The following is a 10,254-nucleotide window of genomic DNA, read 5'->3' as shown; positions in this document are numbered from 1 at the left end:
TGTCTCTGGCAAACCCAGGGCAATAAGGGGGGCACGGAGGTAAAAACTACCCTAGTGTGTCTACGTCCTATGTTCAGCTGTGATGATGCTCAGTCCTCTGGCACCCTCGTGCTGTTTCATGTTTATAGTTTGGGTTGCGGGAGAGGATTCTAAAGACTGTTGCTCTAATAACGATCCCTTCCAACTGTGCTCTCCACCCATTCAGACTTTTCAAGGGTAGTCCTTCAGGATTATAATAAATCAGTTCTTATGCTACTCTTGGGAAGGGGAAGACTATCACAGGGTAGCCACCAGGCATGTCTGAGCCACTTGGAGTGTTAGCACAATTTAGTCATTTGGGGCACCTACTTCTCCATAAGTTCCAATGGTTAAGGGGTTCTTTTTATTTGTTAGGGTCTCCAGGCCTTTCTAATCATCATATTCTCTTTCTCTTGGCCATAATGATTGATTCAGTGAGTCTCAGTTTAGGGAATTTTCTAGAGCAGTGAAGAAATAGTACCTTTAAGAGAATGCTTACCTGAGAGAGAAGTGAATGCAGAATAAAGCAGAGATGGAGGTCTATGAACAATGTTTGAATGCTTACGAGTAATTCTGCATGAAGCAAGCACTTCTCATGGACACCTCATTTATGTGATTCAGAAAATAAATTACATTTGGGGAAATGGTGGGTGTCAGGATGTCCCAGGAGTGATTGAGATAGAATTTCCCTAAAGGTCGGTGAGATGTGAGTTCACCACCATCTCGCTTTCTCACTTGCTACCCAGGGGCAACCCTGTTCAACTTGTAAAACTGTGTATTTGGGATTCGCCTCCTGTTCTGGCATACACTGCCGCAGCTGTACTAGGCTGGAGTGGATGGTTGGTCTAGCCTAGCACATAGCTACCGTCTTGGGTTTGCATTTTACTTTTCTTCTTGGAATTCTCTTTGCCTCTCTCTTGGTTTGGATGGACTTTTTCCTGAATCCTATGCCTTCGTCATCTGCTTTATTTTCTTGTTTTGGTGGAACACATCCTCCAGTAACTTACTGAGGAAGCTTACGTGGGAGACAAATTTTTTCAGTCCCTATGTGTCTCATGATGTATTTTACCCTGACATTTGATTAATAATTTGTCTGGTCCAAATTGTATATTGAAATAGATTTTCTCTCACACTTTTGAAAGCAGCTGTTAAGATGTCCAATGCTTTTTTTCTGGGTGCTCTGCCTGTAACTGATTGTTGTTTGTGGAAGTTTTTAGGATATTCTTTGAATTAGATATCTATTGTTGCATAAGAGATTACCCCCAAACTTCGTGGCATTTATATCTTACACGTATTATCTCACAGTTTCTGTGTGGTTAGTAATCTAAGTGCAGTTTAGCTGGGCCCTCTGGCTCAGAGGCTCTCAAAACAATCAGTGTTTCAGCTGGGGCTGTAGTAACGTTTGTGATAATCAACATAATTTTCTTCTGCTTTCACAGATTTCTCATCAGAAAGTATGCAGTCTAGAAGGTAGGGGAACAATCTTTAAATTGCTGAGAATAAAATTAGGCATCAATCTATTAATCTTTAGCAAAAACTGCTCAAAATGTATAAGAATAGATGTTTTCAGGCAAACAAATTGGAGAGGCTTTGCTTCCTGTAGACCTGCACTATAAAAAGTGTTGATGGAAGTACATTAAGCAAAAGGAAGAGGATACCATATGGAAACCTGGACATGCATAAGGGAGTAAAGATGATCAGAACTGGTAAATATGTGGCTAAATGTAAAAGATTCTTCTTATTTAAAAAAAGTTTCTTTAAAATACAATTGAGGGTTTCCCTGGTGACGCAGTGGTTAAGAATCCGCCTGCCAATGCAGGGGACACAGGTTTGAGCCCTGGTCCGGGAAGATCCCACGTGCCGTGGAGCAACTAAGTCCATGCACCACGACTACTGAGCCTGTGCTCTAGAGCCCGTGAGCCACAACTACTGAGCCCGTGTGCCACAACTACTGAAGCCCGCGTGCCTAGAGCCCATGCTCCGCAACAAGGGAAAGCTCGCGCGCAGAGACGAAGACCCAACGCAGCCAAAGATAAATAAGTATTTGAAACAAACACTACAATTGAATGTTTAAATTTGAATAGATATATAGGGAGAAAATCTTAATCTGCAAAAAGAAAGAAATGGAAAAATAGTAAATGAATTCAGCAAGGTGGCAGTTGCAAGGTCAGTATACGAGCAACTCTTTTACAATAGCAAACGTGTCGATGGTGATAAGTTTACCAAAATGTGTGTAAGATCTCACACTAAAAACTACAAAGTGTTGCTTAGAGATACTAAAGGAGACCTAAATGAATGGAGAGATGTACTGTGTTCATTGATTGGAAGACTAAATACTAACATGTCAGTCACTGTTCCTTTTTACATTGATTCAGTGCGATACTAATCAAATTCCCAGCACTTGTGTTTAGAAATCGATCGTCTGATTTTATTTATTTATTTAATTTTGGGCCACGTTGGGTCTTTGTTGCAGCCCATGGTCTTTCTCTAGTTGCGGTGAGCGGGGGCTGCTCTTCCTTGCGGTGCACGGGCTTCTCATTGTGGTGGCTTCTCTTGTGGCGGAGCACAGGCTCGAGGCACATGGGCTCAGTAGTTGTGGCATGTGGGCTCAGTAGTTGCAGCACGCAGGCTCAGTAATTGTGGCTCGCAGGCTCTAGAGCACAGGCTCAGTAGTTGTGGCACACGGGCTTCGTTGCTCCGCGGCATGTGGGATCTTCCTGGACCAGGGCTCAAACCCATGTCCCCGGCACTGGCAGGTGGATTCTTAACCACTGCTCCACCAGGGAAGCTCCTGAGCATCTGATTTTAAAAAGTATCTATGGAAATGCAAAAGATCTAGGATAGCCAACATAACTTTGACAGAGAAGAACACAGTTGGACAGTTGACACTGTCTAATTTCAAGACTTACCAGAAAGCAAAGTAATCCTGACTGTGGTACTGGCATAAGGACGGAATATGGATCAACGGAACATAATAGCAAACTCAGAAATAGGTCCAGCTACGTAGAGTCAATTGATTTTTGACGAAGTATCCAAGGTAATTCAAGGGTGGAAATGTAGTGTTTTTCAAACATGGTATTGGAACAACTGGATATCCATACAGAAAAAATGTAACTTTGATCCTTATTTTACACCATCCACAAAAATGAAATGGAAATGAATCACACTGTTCATACCGGGTTTGCTGTGGTAAATAAAATAAGTAAGCTTTCTGCCCTTGTGGAGCCTGTGGTCACCGCTGTAGTCGCGTCAGCACCTGGCTTCTACTTTCGCTTCTTTTGTCTCAACCCTCCTCAGTAGGAGACCCTACTACTCAATGCAGCTAAGCAACTGCTGTAATGGAACTTTGGAGCCACCTCTAATGCTGTGCTATGAAAACAAGATAGGATTTTACCAACACTGAATTTTGGTCAAGAGAGCCACCCATTTTTAAAATGACTTCTGTTGTAGGTCCCTTTAGAAAGACATTGCAGTGAAGAATGCTCATCTAAAGTTAATACATTGATTCAGGGAAGGCTTCCTTTTTTTTTTTAATTTTTATTTTATACTGCGGTGTGGTTGATTTACAATGTTGTGTTGCTTTCAGGTGTGCGGCGGGGTGGTTCAGTTATGCATATGCGTGTATCTATGCTTTTTCACGTTCCTTTCCCATTTAGGTTGTTGCAGAATACTGAGCAGAGTTCCCTGTGCTCTACAGTGGGTCCTTGTTGGCTATCTGTTTTGTATATGGTAGTGTGTCTATGTCAACCCCAAACTCCCAATTTATCCCTCCCCCTCACCTTTCCCCTTTGGTACCTATAAGTCTGTGAATCTGTTTCTCTTTGTAAATAAGTTCATTTGTATCAGTCTTTTTTGGATTCCGCATATAAGCGATATCATATGATATTTGTCTTTCTGAACCACCTTCGCCATACTGGACGGCGTGTTGCCGTCTTCACCAATGGGAGTCTGTAAACTATGCAGTCAAGGTGAGAAAGGAAGTCAGATTCAGAGTGGGCTCAAGGTAACAGGTGGCTTTGGGCATGTTCAGGGCTCATACGTAGGTTTCACTGTCCTTGTCCAAAAAGGAAGAATGGCCCTTGACGATATCTGTGGTCCTCTAGCAGGAACGTTTACTGGGGCTATGTCAATAAAAATAAAATATGAAAAAAAATGAATCACAGACCTCAGTATAAGCACTAAAAATTTTATAAGAAAATATAGGATAAAATCTTCACAGTCTTAGGCTAGACAAAGATAGGACAAGGAAATCAGGAGTCAATTCAAAAGATACCGTTAAGAAAATAAAAATGCAAGCCCTACAGTGGGGAAAAAAGGTATTTGCAATAAATATGTGCGGTATCCTTCTGGCTGTAGGAGATGAGTGTTTTTATTCTACTTAGGGAGCCCCAGGCCTTCACACTTACAGAGTTCAATTGCTGCTGAAGCAGTCCCAGACGCTTCATCTTTTGTCAAAGAGTCCACTGCCTTTAGCAACTGCCACCCGATTCAACTATTCGTATAGTTACCATTTACTCTGTATTTCGGACAGGATACTGGCAGGGTACCCAGGATCATCCCAGTTCATCACAGGTAAAAGTTTTAACAGTTGCTCTGCTACCGTATACAGGAGCCCATCTGCCTCTCGCTCTTACCAGGAGTCCTAACTCGTTGCATTTTGAGGGGGGAGGGCCCAGTGCCAGTAGACCACTACTGACTCAACTGTGGCAGGGTGGGCTCCCTGGGAGACGGGCTGACATGGAGATTGTTGTGCAGGATGTTCTTTATAGAGGGTTCTTTGGACCCGTGGAAGCAGGAGGGGCCCGAGAGATAAGCTGGGCTGTGAGGCAGTCACATGAGGTTGCTCCAGAGCTGGGATGATCCTGCAGAAGTGTCCCAAGTTGAGGAAAGGGGGGCCAGGGACTTGTTCACATACACTGACCAGTTACTGAGTAAGGACTCCCCTCGTGGAAGGGGTGTGATGGTGGGCAAGCGGGGGCTTTTCCACTGAGGCGGCCCTGAAAGAAGGCTGACAGTAGAGGGGTCTCCTGGCACATTCCGAGTCCTGAAGAGGGCTACAGGCAGTGCCTTAGTGTCCCCTAGACACCACGCATGACAGATGCGCTCTGTGGAAGACACACATTTTTCCAACCTGGTTGTCAGGTCATCCCACCAAGTCTTCTAGAAGTGGAGGGATTCTTGAGCACTGCCAACAACACCTGAGTGCTGAGTTACCTGCACTCTGTTCATTCATTCAAAGCGTCCTGGGCCCCACAGAGTCCATAACTAGGCACATATCTTGAAGACATCAGTTTCACCAATGATTTCTTTCCTTGTATCCCTTAACAAACCTTTGGATGTATATTTCCATCATAATCTTGATGTGCTAGTTCTCTAACTCTGCAATGTGAATTCCGGATTAGGGTACTCCAAATTCTAACTGTCCCTAAGGAGAAAATTGGTGTTTTTATAACCCTGTGCTGTACCTCACTCTCTAGATATGAAACTCACAGTTTATGCATTAGCAGTTTGGAGTGAATTCCCCTACAGTAATGTGATGGCAGATCTACAGGCCTTCAGAAGTTAGAGTCAGGGAGATGCTTCCTTGGCACCCTTTCCCCCAGTGACAGCTGATTGTATGGAGTTCTCAGGACTCTGCTGAGTAGGGCTCCACCTTTACCTGGCTAGTTGGAACAGGGGCAGGTCCCTAGGCCTTACACCTTAGAAGGATGGAACCATTAGGAACAAGGGGGGAATGACGCAGGTGCCCAATAGCCGAGTTTTCTCCTGGAGCTGACAAAGTAAACTTAGGTGGGTTGCTTAGCAGGTGTCCACTTATGGTGGCTGCTGGTTACTTGATGGTGGTGGCTGGGAAAACAGGAAATTTGAAACTCGGTGGTTACAGAGAGTGTTCTTAAGAGCCCGGGATTCATTTTATAAGAAGCATCTCATCATCTCTCCTGATAGAGCTTGGAAGTGTTGGCTCTCCAACTGCTGGATTATGTGCTTAGATTGGAACTTCCCAAGGGATAATGCAGATCCGTGAGGAGATAACGCCAGAATTGCTCATCCAGCTAAAGAGGCATTTGAACAGTGCTGGCACCAACTGGAACAATTCTCAACCTTTGAATAGTGGTGGCCCAATAATGTGGCCAGCAGGGAGTGCCAAAGATCTGGCAATCCACCCTCTTCCTGTTCTGAAAGCAAATGCCTATGGGGCGTTAGAGGCTGAGCAGAAGCCCAGATCCAGGAGCTCTGACTTCAGAAAATCTCTGCTTCTGAGGAGTAGAAGGGGACTGTAAATGTAACACTTGACCCGGGAGGGTTGTCTGCTCACTGATGAATAAAACTCCTGTTTTCTCCACGATGCTCAACAATTATTTGAATTGAATTTCTGTAGACTTTTCGAGAGGCCTCAGAAAGATGATTAAGTCTAAGACTCATGAAATCTCATTAGAGAGTGATCAGTTAATGATATGGCATGTAAAACTTAGAGCCTTTATCCATCCCCCTCGCCCTGCACTGTAGTGATGAGGAAGAATCAGGAAAATGAGTGTGCCTAGACCCTCGCACTCAGAACAGGAGCCTACAGTAGATGAATCCATTGTAGCAATTTGTTAGTTCTCAGTATTGGACTTGATGAGTAGGTATTAACTTATACATAGAGCTGGGGAGGGCAAAGCCAGAGCTGCCTTTATGTGTAGTCTGTGGTTTAAACAAATTTTTTTTAAGAAACAAAGTTTATTTCTCATTCAGGCAAAGTCCAGGGGACTCTCAAAGATAGATTTCCTCCTTCCAGGATGTTTCAATATTATGGCATTTAAAAAAAATGGAAGTATAGTGGATTTACAGTGTTATATTAGATTCAGGTGTACAGCATCGTGTTGCTTATACTCCATTAAAAGAAGTTATTAAGGGATAATGGCTATAATTCCCTGTGCTATACAATATATCCTTGTTGCTTCTCTATTTTATACATAGTAGCTTGTATGTCTTAATCCCATACCCCTAATTTTCCCTCACCCTTCCCTCTCCCCTTTGGTAACCGCTAGTTTGTTTTCTATGTCTTTGAGCCTGTTTCTGTTTTGCATACATATTTGTTTGTTTAAGCGCTATCGTACAGTATTTGTCTTTCTCTGACATGTCACTAGGCATAACACTCTCGAAGCCCATCCAAGTTGCTGCAGATGGCAGAATTTCATTCTTTTTCATGACTGAGTAATATTTTATATATATATATATAGTTTTAACTTTTGAATGAACGTCCCAAGATATTTCTGGGGCATCTACCAGATTTTATGAGTGAATGGAAAAGTAATGGGGGCTATTCATTATCTAGAGTTGCTGGTTTAGCACAAGAAACACAAAGACTGAGGAGCGTGACCCCTTAGGGCGGGTCCAGGAGGCACACAGTTGTCCCTGGACAAACACCGATTCTGTCAAACATCCATGTGACGCATGAGGTTTTAGTGCTACGCCACTGACTGACGCTGAAAAAGGGCCACCACCACCAACTGGTCCTTAGTTTTATTAATGACAGGAAGTTTATGATTTAATAGCAATTATAAGAGGTTTTAAAAGGATTATTCCCCAACTTTTACACCACTCAGAACTTCACTGGGATTCATCACACAAGGGTGGTGACACTACAGACACAGCAGTGCACACTCCCCCTCTGCTCTTTGACCTGGGGGGAAGACTGGGGGCGGGGGGAGAACCACGGAGGATGCTCAGGGCGCTGTCCTGTTGAGTGCAAATCCTGAATTTAGCCTCCCTGATTCTGTAAGTCCTTATTACCCATGTGGATATCAGCTTTGAGGGGTCCTAAAACGAGGAAGGAGAAGGAAGAGAATTCAAGTTCATCCAATCAGAATTGTGCAACTCCCACATTAGAATTCTTGTCCCTTTGAGGATCCTGAGTTACCTGTTCCCAGATATGTGAGGTCATGTATCAGCATGAAATGCTTTTTACTGCAGGTAACAGAATAGCTAATTAACATCGGTCTAAGTAACGAAGGATTATTTCATGTAACGTGAAATATAGAAGGAGATGGTCAGAGCTGTCAGAGGACTTAATGTTACGTTAGTGTGCCAGCTTCAGCATCACAGCTATATCCGGGCAGGATGTTGGAAAAAGCCAGCCATGTCTGTCATTTTGCTAGGAAAGCAGAAGCTTTCCCAGAGGGAGCTTGGCTTTTATCCTTACATGCCTCTCATTTGCCACAAACGGTGTTGCCTGACTACCATTAACTGCAAGAAAACACCCACCCGTCAAAAACAACAACAAACAAACAAAAAAAAAAAACAAAGCAAAAAAACCCAAACCAAAACAAAAATGGATCCATAGCTTTTTTTTCTTTGCCTCTACTCCAGGAGTAGAATTTTTGTTTAATAAAAAACAACTATTTTGCAAAGCGTAACAGTTTAGTGAGAAGAGTGGCATTGTTTAACATTTTTGCAAGTACATTTAACTGAAGGTCAGGCTTAATAGAAGACAACCAGATTCTCACACCTGCTTCTGCATTCAGTGTGTTGTGAGATGTGGTTTTGGATGAAATACATGGAGAAAACTAGTGTCACAGAGATGTGCACAGTTGCATTTTTTATTAGTGTTTTCAAATAATTGTGGATATTCTACTTTGATACTGTATCCAAACTTGGCAAGTGGTAGTTTCTTACATGTTAGTTGCCGTGTGGAATTTGAAACTGTAACAATGTACTTTTTGTACTGTATTACATTAAAATCCAATGGTATCTCTTGAACACTGAATGGATCTTTCACCCAGGCATGAACTTGTAACATTGGTCATTTGAAAAAAATAATAGTTCACTGAGTTATGCAAACCTTCCAAATGTTGACACATTTCATTACACAATACCAAAAAATCACATTTGTTAATATCACCCCTGATCTCATCATACTGGGAAGCCACCAAATCAAGGTGGTAGATAAAACGTTTCCAAAATTTCACTTTTCTCTTGAAAGCAAATTTTATCAGAAGAAACAAATGCCGTCAGTTGTTTTTCTGGATGTGACAGGCTTGCTTCATTCGGTCTTAGAGACAGTGTCTGACAAATACCCAGGATCCCATGCAGGAAACATTGCATTTAGTTGTCATGGCCACTTAGGCTTCCCTTGCCTGTGGCAGTTCCTCAGACTTCCCTTGTTTCTGATGACCTTGACTGTTTTGAGGAGTACTGGTTAAGTATTTTATACAATGTCCCCCATTTGGGATTTGCCTGGTGTTTTTCTCATGATTAGATTGGGATGACGGGTTTCTGAAAGGAAGACCACAGAAGTCAACTGCCATTTTCATCACATCATTTTGAGGGTACGTAATATCAACACGACTTCCCCCTTTCGATGCTGTTCTTTATCATTGGCTGAGGTCGTATTTGTCAGGTTTCTCTTCTATAAAGTTTTTATTTTTACCCCCTTTTCCATACTATATTTATTAGAAAGAAGTCCCTATGTGCAGCCCTTTCTTAAGGGGCAGGGAATAATGTGGTTGTGTTTAGATTTTTCTCTCCAAGAGATATGTCTATTCTCCCCCACTTATTTTTCATTCACTCATTTATTTATATCAGTAGGTAGTCATGGATATTTACTTTATACTTCGGGTTATAATCCAATACTACTTTATCTTCTTGCTAAAATTGTTCCGGCTTTTTGGCCATTGGAAACTCCTTCAATTGGCTACTGTTTCCCTTTGACATACCCCCATCATCATGGAGCTTTTTTCTATTTTTGAGCACTAATTTACTTTCTGACCCTACAAGATGCTCTAGGTTCATTTTAAATATTTCCCGTTCCAGTCCTAGAATCAGCCACTTATCCAGTGCAATTTATTTCTCTAAATTTATTTTTTTATCTTTTTAACTTTAAAATATTCAGAAAAAATAAATGTACAGTTCAGTGAATTATTGTAAGGCACACACCCTTCCAGTGTTGTGCTGGAACTGGCTCATACAGCCTCCTAAGAGCTGTTTGTGTAATCTCTTCCCAGATCCACATAAAATGACATCATGTTGGTAGCTTGAAATTGGCCATGGTGGTAGTATTTACATGATGGAAATCAGAAACTGCTACAAGTCAGGGCTTTCTTTTCCCCTTGGAGAGTCAGTTGTTAAATACCAGCATACCACTGCTCGTAACCACCACCCCAGGAAAGAAATAAAACCACAAGCTAATAAATAAAACTTTGCCTGCCACCCCAGTAACCCTCCATGTTTTCCATCACAGCCCTCTCTCTCCAA

This window comes from Monodon monoceros, unplaced genomic scaffold (assembly GCF_005190385.1).
Source record: "Monodon monoceros isolate NGI ecotype Baffin Bay Population unplaced genomic scaffold, NGI_Narwhal_1 Super_Scaffold_14, whole genome shotgun sequence".
NCBI classification, from domain to species: domain Eukaryota; kingdom Metazoa; phylum Chordata; class Mammalia; order Artiodactyla; family Monodontidae; genus Monodon; species Monodon monoceros.
The sequence above is the reverse complement of the archived record's forward strand: the minus strand, read 5'-3'. Positions refer to the sequence as shown.